Source organism: Equus przewalskii, chromosome 10 (genome assembly GCF_037783145.1).
Source record: "Equus przewalskii isolate Varuska chromosome 10, EquPr2, whole genome shotgun sequence".
Lineage (NCBI taxonomy): Eukaryota > Metazoa > Chordata > Mammalia > Perissodactyla > Equidae > Equus > Equus przewalskii.
In genome coordinates, this window is record NC_091840.1 from 60,280,590 (window position 1) to 60,293,501 (window position 12,912).

Genomic DNA, 12,912 nt, shown 5'->3' on the forward strand with positions numbered 1-12,912 from the left:
GTAGGTTGAAATACAGACCGAATTGAGTAGGCCTGGGGTGGGCCCAACAGTCTGCATTTCTAACGAACTCCCAGGTGATGCCCATGCTGCTGGCCCAGGGCCCCCACTTTGAGTAGCAAGTGTCTGATGAGTGTGAGAAACACCTGGGCCCCACCCCTAGCCATCCTGATTCAGGAGGCCCATTCTCTCCAGGGGACTGTGATGCAGGCAGCCTTCCAGTCACCTCCTGAGAACCTGGTCCGGCAGCCCCTCCTTCACGCCCAGGAGCGAGGCGAGGCAGGACTGAGCCCAGCCTCTGAGCTTCCCATCTGTCCTCCCGAAGTCTGTCCTCCGGAGAATCCCAGAATCCCTCGGAACCCTGGAGGCCGAGGGGTACTCCAGCTTTGGTTAGGAATTCCAATAGAGCTAAGGATCTTTCAGGAGAAATCGGCACTCTCCCCGCCCCCTTGCTCCCACGACCTTGCCCTCCAACCCCTCGCTCTGGTCAAGTGCACACTCCTCTACTCAGATGAGCCCTGAGCATGTGCCGTGCCGGTTGCCCCTTCACCCACACAGTGGGGACGGCCCAGACGAGGGCACATGTGGCACACCTCCCTCAGCCAGCCGGAGTACGGCAAGGCCACCAGCACAGGGGCCGTGAGAGCAGTGGAGAACCGGGAAAAGACCGTGGAGCATTATAAGTGGCTCCCAGAAAACCGCGTCGTTTCCTCAGCTGTGTCACTGAGAGCCCTTGGCAGTGTGGCAAATGCAAGTTGTCCTTTCAGGTGGGCAGCACCAGAGGAGAGTGATGGAGAGACCCAGGGGAGACGAGGTTCCTGTGCTCTGTCACCCTGCCTGGGGGCTGAGGAGGTGGCTGGGGAAGGGTGATCCGAAAGCAGGGGTGCAGTGACCATGTCCCTGCTTAGATGGATGCAGCAGTGTGCCACCTGGCAGAAGACGCATCACATGGGGACTGCCAGGCCTGGGGACCAACGACGTGACTGAAAATGAGGGCAGACACCTCAAAATTGCACTGCTTGTCTTTCAACTTTGAGATTGCTCATGCAATTGTGAGAAGGAAACAATTATCTGAAAAGAGCCACCCATTTAACGTGACCCGGACAGGGTCCAGCTGGATGTCACCCAAATCTGACGTGAAATGGGATGGAGGGCATTGATGTCATCTGCAAACAACTACAAATTCCTTTACAAGAAAGTCATACTCCCCAGAGGAAGCATTTGTTCACGACTGATTGTCTGTGGTTCGCTGGACGCTGCTTTGACTTTCCTCACCATTCTGTTTACCCTGGCTGACGGCCAGCTGGAAGTGCTTTGCCTAATGTTTGGCTGATGTCAATGTTGACCTTTCCAGGAATGTTTCCAAACCAAGCATGTCTGGATGGCTTACCACATCCCTGTCTCTGCCCCCCACCACCTTGGGTCCCCCGGTAAGGAATTGGCTATTTTGGGCGAGGGAAGATGAGACGGCAGCGTTTCCACAAAGGCAGCTGAGCCTGATTTGGGGTGAAGGAGCTCTGCGCGATGCCAGGAGACAGAACACAGCACCTCCACTGGACAGCAGCACTGTGTACCCAGTCCATCCGTCAGAGACTTACAGGAGGGAGGAGGGAACATGGTGACCGGTGACTCGTGTTCTTTGACATTAGGCAGAACTGGCCCTGTGGGTGACAGTCACAAAGAGGAGACCGATTCCACAAAAGGAATGACTTCTGGATGTAATGAGCTCCCTGTCACAGAAGGTATGCAAGCAGAGAGGACAAGGAGACCATTTCTATTTAGGCTCTGCTATAAGGAACATAAGGCATGGATGCTAGCCTTGAGGAGTCTAAAAGTCTCCTGGAAAGACAGCGTGGACCTGACAGTAAAAGGGAATATTAAGAGTGTGCTGATGGAAGTGGACTGTTGCTGTTTTTCAAATGAGTCTCCCTGGCAGTCCTGCTTCCTCCGGGGGAGTACCTCTCCCCAGCCCCGTGGCCCTGGGGGGCTGTTGTTCATGTTGCCCTGCCCTGCCTCAGAGGACTGCTGGGGCCGACACTCCAAGGGAACCAGAGACGGAAGGTGCAGGAGCCAGCGAGCATCCTGAGGACGCTGCTTGAGCCCTGGGCCAGTGGGTCACGTGAGCCCGTCTGAGTTGGGTTTTCTGTGCCTTGCAGAGTCCTGGCTGGTATGCTGAGCACACAGTAAATGGTGTGGCGTTTCTTCTAGTTATTGGAGTCTAGCGATGGGTGAGAAGGGGCTGGAGGATTTGGACAGTTTCCCAGAAGGGCTTATGATGGATGGTAATGACTGGACCATCAAGGGCAGGATCAAAAATGTGCCTGGCACCAGGTCCTCTGTGGGAGGGACCCAGGCGTCGACCCCTAAGCAGCTGAGGGTTTGTAGCAGAGAGGGAGATCCATGGAAAAGCAGGTGGGTGCGCTTTTCCCAGTGCCCAGTGCCCAGGAGCCCTGGCGAGCCATGTGGGGGCCCCGGGCAGGAGGTGCTGGGGGTGTTTCAGCCGTCCTGGGGGGCGGCCCTTGAGGACCCTGTGCAGGGTCTGCCTCTTGAATCAACCACGCTGATTCCAATGGCCCACAGTTGGACTTCCTTGAATTCTGGCTCACTTGCCAGGGCCATGCTTCAGCCAGAAGCCCCCTCGGAAGGCTTTGCTGGGTTCAGAACCCAGGCACTCTTGCTGCGTGTCACCAGCGCGATTGCACGGCCAGCGCCGCACTTGCTCTCAGCCACACGGAAGGCGAGGGGCAGGTCTTTGAAGGCCTCTGTCCTGGGCGAAGCTCGACGCCGCCCACGTCTAATACAGAAGCGGGAGTTACAAGTGTTAACATAGCGTTTCAAATCTGCAAACTCGCAGTGTTGAGACAGTAGGAAAAGCCCTGTGGTATCAGCGTGACTCCATTTGTGAGATCTAAATTTTGTAACAATCACTGAGAGGATCATTGAGAAGTGCTTTGAAACTGACCCAAGGAAACTGTTCATGTGACTCTGTCCCTGGGAGGTGGGCAAGAGGCCACAACCTGCTCGTATCGTTATCTCCTGCTGCGTCACAGGCTACCCCCAGCTGAGAGGCTTGCAGCAAAAGGAACATTGACTGCCTCCGACGGACCCTGTGGTCGGGACTCAGGAGGGGCTCAGCCAGGCGGCGCTGGCTCAGGGCCCCGCAGGAGGTTGCAGCCAGGAGTCAGCAAGGGCTGCATCTGCCGCAGGATCAACCTGGGCGGAGGAGCCACTTCCAAGGCGGCTCACCCACGTGCCTGGCGGCTAGGCCGGCTGCTGGGGGGAGGCTCAGCTCCTCACCGAGTGGCTCCTCCAGAGCACTGGCTTCCCCGGCGGGTGACCCAAGGAGAGCAAGGCAGAGCCGCAGCGTCTGTGTGATGGAGCCTGGAAGTCGTTTCTGCCGTATCTCATGGTCCCAGGTCAGTCCCACTTGGTGGGGAGGGGACTCTGGGTGTCAGGCAGGAGACAGCGTCACGGGAGCTGCCACCACAGTGCCGCACAGTTGGCCCCACTTGGGGGCACTTAGTCCTCACTCTTGTGGTTTGGTTGAAGAATAGTTAGAAACTTCTCAGCTTTTGAATGCAAGGAAGCAGGCTGACCCCTTGCCACGTGCCAGACTGGCCCTTTTAAGCACACTGGGTGAAGGGCCAGGAAAAAGTCTGCATCAGCTGCTCGCCCCGAGTGCTCAGAGGCTGTCCACACCTCTCCCTCCGAGCGCTGGTGTAGACAGCTCTGTCTGCCACACGCCCTCACCTACCGACATGGGTCGTGCGGGGCTGTGGTCACTTTATCCTCTGGCTGCAGGGTTAGCATGGGACCCAGGTCTGGCCAACTCTGGTGCCCCATTTCCCTGCCCAGAATTATGGAGGCCATCAGAATCCCTCCACAAAATTCAGTCTGTGGGCTCTGGAAGAGAGAGAGGCTCCCTCTTAGTCTGAAATCATGATCTGAGTGTTCCCCACGTGCACTTGAAGCTGCCGAGAATGAAGAGGGGAAGGAAAGAGACTGAGACGAGATCTGAGGCCTGGATCCAGCTCTGACCGAGGCTGGGAGATCCATCTTTGTTCTTTCCAATTCTGTGAGACAATAGGTAGTAAATGTCTTTGGGGGTTGCTTGTTCACTCTGGCTCCAGTTCGTCTGATGTGGGATTCCATCCTCATAGCTAGAGAATCATGGATTTGGTAGAGGGACAAACGAATGCACAGCAGACTCCACTCTTCATTACAGCCTTCGGTGGACTACAATCCATACCCTACTGTCTCCAGGCCACAGAAACAGCCTTTCTTCTCAAGAAAAAAAGCTAACAAAAATTAGGAGCGAACAGACCTGAAAGCAAGCACAGCTGCCTCCTGGTTTGCACCAAATGCTCCCGCGTCACGCTGACCCCACCCAGAATCGTTTTCTCAGCATCCAGCTGTCCCCGGGCTCTGTGGGGGCACAGGCTGCTTTCTGTTTTCACAGCCAGCTTCTGAGTGGCATTTACAAATACAAATTTGAAAATGGCTTGTTAGGGGCCGGTTGGGTGTTGCAGCGGTTAAGTGCGCACGTTCTGCTTTGGCATCCCGGGGTTCGCCGGTTCGGATCCCGAGTGCGGACATGGCACCGCTTGGCAAAAGCCATGCTGTGATAGGCGTCCCACATATAAAGCAGAGGAAGATGGGCATGGATGTTAGCTCAGGGCTCGTCTCCCTCAGCCGAAAGAGGAGGATGGTGGCAGATGTTAGCTCAGGACTAATCTCCCACACACACACACAAAAATAATAATTAATTAATTTAAAAGAAAAAAAGAAAGAAAATAGTTTCTTAAACAGACTAAAATCTGTAAAGCCTGTTCTGTTAACAGTAGCCCGGGCTGGATGGGTCCGAACCACAGCCAAGGCTTTGCCTGCAGCACCTCCTTTAGCCCCGCCCACCCAGGGAGAGGTCTCTGTTGTCACCCTGGTTTTACAGGCCACAAGACTGAGGCCCTAAGAACAGGTAACCTTCCCAACGTCACAGGCTGCCAGAGGGGAACGCTGATCTTAACACCAACATGTGTAACTCCAGCATCTGCACCCTGAAGCATCGACACACACACTCTTACACCCTCACACCCACACTCACACACTTGTCTCTTGCCGCCTTGGGGACCTGGACGGGCCGAGGGCTGGAACACAATGTTCTCTCTGAGTTATTAGCCATTAGGGACCCTAAAGACCCCAAAACCTGTTTCCAAGCAAGCCCGGGCAGGGGCGGTCCTCGGAGCGAAGCGGGTGCCCAGTGCGCCGCCTCGTGCTTCCCAGGCCACTTGTGCATGTCTAATTGTGTTTCTGTGTCGAAAGCGCAGGCTGTGCTCGACAGAAGCTCGTTAGGACCCCGGCCAAGGGCTTGTTTGTGACTTTGGTGCTGAATGGAGAAAGGGCGGGGCAGGGTTCCCGCTCCAAACGGGCCTCCCGCTGAGCGCGGCTGAGTGAGGTCAGCACCCTCACCTGTTTCTGCTTGCTCCCCAGCCTCTTTATTTCGCTCCTGAGGGCAGAAGGCAGAGAATCCGTGGCTAGCAGTGGGCACGGGAAGCAGATTTTTCTGGTGCTTCCAGAAGCAGAGCAAGCCGGCTAGTCCCTCTCTGCAGCGAGACTGAGCTGAGCCAGCGCAGAGAGGCCCTTCACCACACAGGCCCGGTGACGTCCGCCCCAGCCAGCAGCGGTGTCCCGCCCCCGCCGGGAGGTGCGTGTGCCAGCTTTCTCAGCCCTGGACATGCGGCTCCGCACAGGCTCCTCGGGACCCTTGGAAGAAACCTGAGGGTTCGCTTGCAGCAGGGCAGCCTGCCGGCAGGAGGACCAAGGATTGGACGAGCCAGAAAGAGCGAGGCCTCTATCGTACGCCCAATGAGACGTCAGCGGGAGGGAGGATGGGGGATGGGGTGACAGGCACAGGTGTGTGGTGACAGATGGTAATTAGTCTGTGGGTGGTGGACACGATGTAATCTACACAGAAATCGAAATATAACAATGTACACCTGAGGTTTATATAACGTTACAAACCAATGTTACCGCAAAAAATCCCCCAAAACAGTAAGATGAATCTTCTTTTCTAGTCACGTTTGTATCAGATTGAAGTCTCTACATAAAGCTGCACCAAAACAATGTGGCATTTAGAAATACTTGGCTAACTTTTTAATTAATTTAAAAAATTAAATTAACTGATTAAATTAAATTAAATTAACTGGTTCTGTTGTGCAGCCATCACCACCATCCGTCTCTAGAACTTTCATCTTGTAAAACTGAAACTTTGTCTCCATTAAACACTAACTCCCTGCCCACCCCGGCCCCTGGCACCCACCCTTCTACTTTCTGTCTCTATGAACTCACGACTGGAAGTACCTCATATAAGTGGAATCCTGCAGAATTTGTCCTTTTGTGACTGGCTCATTTAGCTCAGCATAATGTCCTCAAGTTTCATCCGTGTTGGAGCGTGTGTCAGAATTTCATTCCTTTTCAAGGCTGAATAATACTCCACTGTGTGGACATAGCACATTTTGTTATCCATTCATCCGTCAAGAGACACAGGTTGCTTTCACCTTTTGGCTGTAGCGAATAATGCTGCTATGAACATGGGTGTACAGACATCTATTCATGTCCCTGCTTTCAATTCTTCTGGGTATGTATCTAAGAGTGGAATTGCTGGATCATATGGTAATTCTATTTTTAATTTTTGGAGGAACCGCCATACAATACACAGTTAAATTTAATGTCGATTCAACATTTATTGAGCATCTGTTATGTTACCGGATGAGACAGTGGGGCCTCTAAGGACCTCACAATGTAGAGGAAACTGTAGGTGTGTGGAGAACAAAGGCATATGAAAACTAGTCACCCTCTCTCCTACAACTGTGATAGATGCAGGGCCACACAGGGCCCCCTGGCCAGGCTCGGCACACAGCCTCACGTGGAGATGAGCAGCCGACCACAGGAAGCAATTGGAAAAGGGATCCCTTCGTTAACATGGGTCTGTGCCTGCTTCCCTCTGGGCCCCAGCTGGATTCTGTCTTGGCCTTTTAGGGAGAGAAGAGGGTGACACCCGTGAAGGGACAGCCCTCCCCAGCCCATCTGCCCATGCCAGCTGCGTGGGAGAGCGGAGAGAAGCGATGCTTTGAAACACAATGCCCAAGACAGACTCAGAAAGGAGCTGACGCTGCCATGCCCAACCACACCAGACCGTTCCTCCATGGGCCAGACGTGTGCGCAGCCTTGCGTGACACTGGGTGACAGTGTGCCGTTGACAAGCCCTAAGCCGTGTCCGGCTCTGTCCTGACTGCTCCACACGCCTTAGCTTATCTGCGTTGGGATGCAGACGGAAGGAACAGTGTTGAAAGCTTGCCTGAATGGGGCAACAAAGTTTCCTGCCCTCCACGTCCAGGAGAGCAGTTTACTAGACTCCCGGCCAAGGCCAGAGGGTGAAAACCCCATGCAAAGAGCGGTTCCTAAAATGAGCCAGACAGAAGCCAGGATCAGGTGTTCCCTGGCCCTCGGAGACTCGGGAGGGACAGGTCGTGCCAGCTCTCAAGTGACCTTACAGAAGGGAAGATGGACTGCTTAAGCTAACTCCTGGTAATTCAGACTCCAGACCACCAGGCTCCAATAACCAGAACCCCTGCAAGCTTGTGCCCCCCTGGCTGATGGGGACTCACCACGACCAGCCTCAGGCCCCATTAAAAATTCTAGACGTGCCCTCTGTGTCATCGAGGAAAAATAAAAAATAACCTCCGGCTTGGTTTTAGTGCTTTCGATTCTATTATATCTTAACACCCTGAATTTTGATGACCTATAATGTGGCTTGTAAGCTGAGCCTCCACTCAGCCAAACATGCTATCACGCATTGCCCCATCTCCTGAATCTTAGGAATGAGGGGGCAGCACCGGGGCGGAGCCCACAGGGTTAGGAGGACTGCAGCCACAAGGAAAGTGAGCCACAGCCAAGTGTGGGAGCCGGCCATGCGTATCTTCTTGTCTTCTTTTGTGGATGGCATCATTTGCAGCTGAGACACAGATCTGAGCCTGGCTGAGTGCTGGCTCGTTTGTCTGTTTCCCTCCCGGAAGGGGAGAAGCACGGCTCAATGCGGTGACGACGTCTTAACCAGCTGCGGCTTTGAGGCCCAGGCAGTAACTTCCCCGCCAGTTACAGCTCAGCGGCCCCGTGAGGGGAGGGAGAACTCATCCTCCAGCCTGGGAGTGCCCTGACCCAGCCCACGACAAGTGACTCATTTACACACCTCCCAGAAGCAGCAAACAGCCTGGCCTCTCCCATGCTTGGGCTGAGTGCTTATGATACTGTCAGCCCTTTGTGGCCAAAATTCCCTTTTCCCCAAGTATATCCAACAGGATGACTCACTTTCCATGACCCAAGTTAACCCAACACACGCAGATACAGGCACAGGGTGATTCAATCCTCCCACTCTGGAGGAGGGTGTCGGGGAGTATAAGAAAGAGGGGTGGGGGCAGGTGGGGGAGTGGTCTGATTCCCACTGTCACAGCCACGAGAAGAAACTAAGTCCCAGGGGCTGGGGGCAGAGGTGGGCATTGCAGTGCTGTGTCACTGTCACCCGCAGAGCTCAGACTTCCCAGGGAGGATCCTGAGTCAACATGTGCTGTGACCGGACAGCGGCTTTGAGGTTGTCCACCCATCCCACAGCCACAAACGCTTTCACTGCATACAGGCCTCTGCTCAGTGCTGTGGAGGACACAGTGTGCTTGGGAACGGGTCCTCCCTCAGCAAGCCCACAGTAGCAAGGGAGATAAAACTACAATAAAGGCGGGAAAGGATCATTTTCCAAGGAGAGGTGCCTACTGAATGTAACAGACACTGTGGTTAACCTTCCCTTCTTACTGATACAACCCTGATCTTAGGCAGGGATGGAGTAGAGATGTCTAGATTTCAAAGAAGATAATCCCTTTCTTGGAGTGGGCATGTGACCCAGTTCTGCATGATAGAAATATGCCAGAAGGCTTCTGGGAAAGATACTGTGGCCATCCTTATTGAGACCACACATCCTGTGGCCTTGTGGTTTTGAAGGTGGTATGATGGCTAGAGCCACAGCAGCCATCTTGTAACCAAGAGGCAACAATCTTTTTTTTTTAAGTTTGCTTTTACTTATTTATTTATTTTTTTGAGGTAACGTTGGTTTGTAACATTATATAAATTTCAGGTGCACATCATTATATTTCGATTTCTGTGTAGACTACATCATGTTCACCACCCAAAGACTAATTACCATCCATCACTGTACACATGTGCCCTATTGCCCCTTTCACCTTCCTCTCTGCCCCCTACCCGTCTGGTAACCACCAATCTAATCTCTATATCTATATGCTTGTTTGTTCTTGTTGTTTTTATCTTCTACTTATGAGTGAGATCACACGGTATTTGATTTTCTCCATCTGACTTAATTCGCTTAACATAATACCCTCAAGATCCATCCATGTTGTCACAAATGGCAATATTTCATCTTTTTTTATAGCTTAATAGTATTCCATTGTGTATATATACCACATCTTTATCCATTCATCTGCTGATGGGCACTTAGGTTGTTTCCAAGCCTTGGCTATTGTGAATAATGCTGTGACGAACATAGGGGTGCATGTATCTTCACACATTCATGTTTTTGTGTTCTTAGAATAAATACCCAGCAGCAGAATACCTGGATCATATGGTTGTTTCTATACACTAACAATGAAATAACAGAAAGAGAAATTAAGAATATAACCCCATTTACAATTGCAACAAAAAGCATAAAATACCTAGGAATAAATTTAACCAAAGAGGTGAAAGATATGTACACTGAAAACTATAAAACATTGTTGAAAGAAATCAAAGACACAAAGAAATGGAAAGATAGTCTGTACTCTTGGATTAGAAGAATTAGCATAGTTAAAATGTCCATATTACCTAAAGCAATCTACAGATTCAGTGCAATCCCTATCAAAGTCCCAATGACAGTTTTCACAGAAATAGAACAAAGAATCCTAAAATTTATATAGAACAACAAAAGACCCCAAATAGCCAGAGAAATCCTGAGAAAAAAGAACAAAGCTGGAGGTATCACACTCCCTGATTTCAAAATATACTACAAAGCCATAGTAACCAAAACAGCATGGCACTGGCACAAAAACAGACACACAGATCAATGGGACAGAATCGAGAGCCCAGAAGTAAACCCAGAATGGACAGCTAATTTTCGACAAGGGATCCAAGAACATACAATGGAGAAAGGAAAGTCTCTTCATTAAATAGTGCTGAGGGGCCTGCCCCCTGGCCGAGTGGTTAAGTTCGTGCACTCCGCTTCAGTGGACCAGGGTTTCACTGGTTCGGATCCTGGGCACAGACGTGGCACTGCTCATCAAGCCATGCTGAGGTGGCGTCCCACATGCCGCAACTAGAAGGACCCACAACTAAAATATACAACTATGTACCAGGGGGCTTTGGGAAGAAAAAGGAAAAATAAAATCTTTAGGGAAAAAAATGTTGCTGAGAAAACTGGACAACCACATGCAAAAGAATGAAAGTAGACCATTATCTTATGCCATGCACAAAAAGTGACTCAAAATGGATTAAAGACTTGAATGTAAGACCTGAAACCATAAAACTGCTAGAAGGAAACAGAGGCAGTATGCTCTTCGACACTGGTCTTAGAAGCATGTTTTCGAATAGCATGTCTCACCAGGCAAGGGAAACAAAAGAAAAAATAAACAAATGAGACTACATCAAACTAAAAAGCTTCTGCACAGCAAAGGAAACCATCAACAAAATGAACAGACAACCTGACAATTGGGAGAAGATATTTGCAAAGCATATATCTAATAAGGGGTTAACATCCACAACATATAAAGAATTCATACATCTCAACAACAACAAAACAACAACCCAATTAAAAAACGGGCAAAAGATCAGAACAGACATTTCTCCAAAGAAGATGTACAGGTGGCCAATACGCACATGGAAAGTTGTTCAACATTATTAATTATTAGGGAAATGTAAATTAAAACTACAGTGAGATATCACCTCCCACTGGTCAGAATGGCTGTATTAAGAAGACAAGAAATAACAAGTGTTGGAGAGGGTGTGGAGAGAAGGGAACCCTCGTACACTGCTGGTGGGAACGCAAACTGGTGCAGCCACTATGGAAAACAGTATGGAGATTCCCCAAAAGATTGAGAAGAAGCAACCATTTTAAAGACCAATAGGCAACACAATGAGGATGATGGAGGAGACGGAAAAAATTTGCCTGGGTCTTCAGTGACTTGATTGAGTAGCTGAATCAATGCCTTGTAGCTCCAATCTCCCAATTTCTCACTGTGTGGGAAACACACGCTCCGGATATCCTAAGGCTATTTTGGATGGATTTCCTGTTACTCCCAGCCAAAAGCATTCCCGATTGTTACATTGAGACATTGGGGGAGTATGGAAAAAAGAGAGACTAATTTTCAGTTGAATGGATTAGGAAACAAAGATTAAGAGGCACTCATTTAGGCCTTAACCATGTGATTTGTATGTAGGAGGCTGGAGAAAAGGCATTCTGAAGGAAAAGGCCATCTATGCAATGACAATAATAGTAACATCATTTATTTAGTAATTACTATGGTCCAGGCAGTGTTCTAAGGACTCTACACATACATTATCTCATTGAATCCAGCAGTAAACCAACGAGAGAGAGATTAACATCAAGTGCATTTTGCAGAGGAAATAGCTTCAGAGAGGGTAGGTAACCTTCCCCCTAAGTGGCAGAGGCGAGATTCAACTCCAGGCTGTCTGACCCCAGAGCCTTTCTTCTTAGCATGCACACATTTATCTTAATCTGAGGGTATTTCCCAGATAAAGTGATATGTAACCCAAAGTTGGAGGATGAACAGGTGTCAGACAGGCAAAAAGTTGGGGAAAAGAAGTGCAAGGGAGGGGGGTATTTGTGGCAGAGGTGGCCTGGGGCGGGAGGTAGGGCACCCCCGGAGGCGATGCGAGCACGTGGTTATTCACTGCCGCCCTGTTTGCAAGAGTAGAGGAGCCAGGGGATGGAACCCACATGTCCGTCAGAGGAGACTGGTCAAGTGACTGCTGTGCAGCTGTGTTAGAGAACGAGACGTCACGCACTGGTCAGGAAGGCTCTGCAGGGCGTGCGAGGTGAGAGGCAAGGCGCGCAGCAGCGTGCTATTGTGCTACTTTTCCTGTCAAGAGGCAGACAGGGAACAGGGGTTTGTAATCACTTGTGTAGGCATAACAACTCTGGGAGGAGAAACAAGACACAGAGACACGATCACCTACACGCATGTGGCACTGCATCTTTGAACCACATGAATGTTTACCTCTCCTGGAGAAAAATAAGAGAGGTTCAAGAGAGAAAGTACATGCAGTTGGGGGGCCTGCTGCGAAAAGGGTCAGTGGTCCACCGGGACGGGTGTAGATGGGGCAGGTGGAGGGAGAGGCAGACGGGTCCCAGGACCCTTGCGGAAGAGGCCAGGTGCTGAGACAAGAATCCGGCCTTTTCCTATGGGTGCTGGGAAACTGGAATGCTTTTTTTAAAAAAAATGTTTTTTAAGGAAAATTTCAAACATGCACAAAAATGAACAGAGGAGTATGATGGATCTCCCTGTGCCCTTCACTGAGCCCCAGCAGTCACCCTGCCCCAGAAAAAGGGATCATTGCAAAGCAGATTCCAGACATCACACAAACCCCTACTTCCTCGGCAGTGTGTGTCGCTAAGAGCTCTTCTTTAACATGAGCACAAGCCACAATCACATCTAAAGCACTCCCAGGAACTCCTAAATATCGTCAAGTATCCAGCCATATGTAAGTTTCTGCGATTGCCTCATAAAGGAATGTTCTCCGGGTGGATTGTTCAGTTCAGGCCAATTCAGGATCCCGCCGGGCCGGCACGTGGCACTTGGTCAGCGG

At 50.7% G+C, this 12,912-nt stretch overlaps 1 long non-coding RNA gene across 1 annotated transcript; it reads left to right on the forward strand.

Moving 5' to 3' along the window:
* Positions 1–346: 346 nt before the first annotated feature.
* On the forward strand, positions 347–12,654 carry LOC139073975 (uncharacterized). The gene is made up of 2 exons (XR_011523221.1): positions 347–3,413; positions 5,485–12,654. It is a non-coding gene; the product is annotated as an uncharacterized lncRNA (long non-coding RNA).
* Positions 12,655–12,912: the final 258 nt, after the last annotated feature.